The sequence below is a fragment of the Etheostoma spectabile genome, chromosome 23, assembly GCF_008692095.1.
Source record: "Etheostoma spectabile isolate EspeVRDwgs_2016 chromosome 23, UIUC_Espe_1.0, whole genome shotgun sequence".
Taxonomy (NCBI): domain Eukaryota; kingdom Metazoa; phylum Chordata; class Actinopteri; order Perciformes; family Percidae; genus Etheostoma; species Etheostoma spectabile.
Window position 1 is genome coordinate 19,510,065 of NC_045755.1, and position 2,226 is coordinate 19,512,290.

Consider the following 2,226-nt stretch of genomic DNA (forward strand, 5'->3'; position numbering starts at 1 on the left):
AAATTAATACTATTATAAACAGAATTTTACGGATTGATTTGTCCTATGAATATAATATTTAGATAACTAGTATTGTGTTGGTTGTTGTTTAGTGAATCTATCACTGCCGGTGCTGTACTGTTCCTCTTTATTTAGACTTTTTTTTATCTACAATAAATGTTTTGCGCTGGTCAAGGGGTACTTGGTTGAAAATAGCAATTCAAAGGGGGTACAATGTTGAAAAAGGTTTGAGATACACTGCCCCAGCATCGACCTCCAGCCACCTGCACACCTGTTCCTCATTCCCAATCAGTATTTACCTGCGCATCTCCTCCTGCTCTGTTTGCTTTTCTATCCTCTGAACATGTCTTCCCCATTCCCGTTCACCTGTGCATGCTCTAGTTATTATTCCGTTTGGACTTGCTACCCATGCCAGTAAGCGTTTGTGTCTTAACTTATTTTTTATTTTGTAAGTTGCTGCCGCCTTGTCCTGGCTAACCAACTGGACAGAGATGGCTTCCGGGTGTGCAGCTAGCTTAGCTCGAAGGCTACGAGCAGGATGTAGCTAACTGCTAGCTAGCCTAGCTTCTCCTAAAACCACAAGACGTTGTCCACCTGCTGTGAAGGTAAGAACATGAGCTGTTTTAATACCAAGATTAAAGGGGAAAGAATCAAATGTGACCTTAAAACGTCACATTTACACTTTGTCATTCTTATAAGCGCTTTTATTTCTGATGTCGTGTAGCTTTGCTAACTGCTAGCTTAGCTAAAGACATGTCTCAACTGCTGCCTCTGAAGCTGCTAAGCATCACATTTTACACACATGCAGTAGGCTAAAAAAACAAGATACAACGTGAAAAAGTATTTTCTTTTCACTATGCTAGCTGTCTTCTTTTGCTTCCAGTTGTTTTACTAAGATAGGCTAACACATCTCAGTACTGTACTGGTTGCACTGGGATTTTTTTAGGCATATATTGTCTTTTAAAGTCCAATGAGTCGGTGAATACAGTCCTGATGAAGTAAGTTTGCTGAGTTTCAGCCTGTTAAAGTACTTTATTTACCTTGGTTACTTGCTAACTAAGATACTTCAACTTGTAGAACCTACTAATTGAATTGAGCCCTTTAAAACTGCATGGAAAGCTTCGAGTTTTGCTCCTTTATTAAATGCTATAATTTGCAAATAAATAATCTGTAGGTGTGAATGTTGTTGTTTTGAAGTATTGGGATGTGGAGTGGCTATTTTTCTTTGCGAAAACAAAACTTGAAAAAGGGGTGAGAGGTGCAGTATTACTCATTTCGGTCAGACAACTGGATAAAAGCTCGTGCTCTTTATGTCTGAGTGTAGATGTTCTGATGCGGAGCCTGCTGACTGGTGGGGTCAGAGGCGCGAGAGCAGTAGCTATTATGGCATGAACTGTAACAAATTGGAAGGCAAAAACGATCTGAAATCACTTTGCTCATCTGTTGAGGCTGGAAATGATCGGATGATGGTGCAAAAATATATCCACCAGTGACACTTTTAGCTTATATTTCCCCCCCATCGTAGCTGCTGGTTTCTGGAAGAGACTCCTCTGGTTTTACTGGGAGAGCTCCAACCTCCAAACACAAACAAGCTCATTCATCTTTTCACTTCGCCTTCATCTGCATAAATTTGAATTTGGAGAGTAAACAGTGAAGTGTTAGTTTGTTAACGCAGCATTGAGCCTCCTGGATTGGATCGTGTGTGTGTGTGTGTGTGTGTGTGTGTGTGTGTGTGTGTGTGTGTGTGTGGTGTGTGTGTTGTGTGTGTGTCTGTCTGTCTGTCTGTCCGTGGAGGTCGATGCAATCAAAAACCTCTCACTTTTAATCAGCGTCACGAAGAGCGCGCACACGCACCTTAATAGTTGTAAACCAGTTTGACAACTCCATGTATGGTGAGAGACTAGGACACACGCAAACCTGACACTTAAAAAAAATGGATGTAGAAGGCCGCATGTGAACGAACACAGTATGACACACACTTTCCGCATGTTTAGTGTACTTTTACACACACACACACACACACACACACACGGCTGTGGAGAGAAATGAGGACATAAACGACAGGATGGAAAGATACATCAAAGAGAGGAGAAGCAATCTGTTTACACTCAAAGTTAGCTGTCTCTCTCACACACACACACACACACACACACACACACACACACACACACACACCACACACACACACACACACGTACGTACAAACACGCTTTAGACTTAGACTTA

General features: G+C 41.6%; 1 long non-coding RNA gene across 1 annotated transcript in view; it reads right to left on the bottom strand.

The window, feature by feature from the left end:
• LOC116673122 (uncharacterized) overlaps positions 1-1,881 on the bottom strand; it is a 14,948-nt gene extending 13,067 nt beyond the window's left edge. Inside the window, exon 1 of the long non-coding RNA XR_004327754.1 lies at positions 1,871-1,881. This is a non-coding gene — a long non-coding RNA (uncharacterized LOC116673122). The remainder of the gene's footprint in view (positions 1-1,870) is intronic.
• Positions 1,882-2,226: the final 345 nt, after the last annotated feature.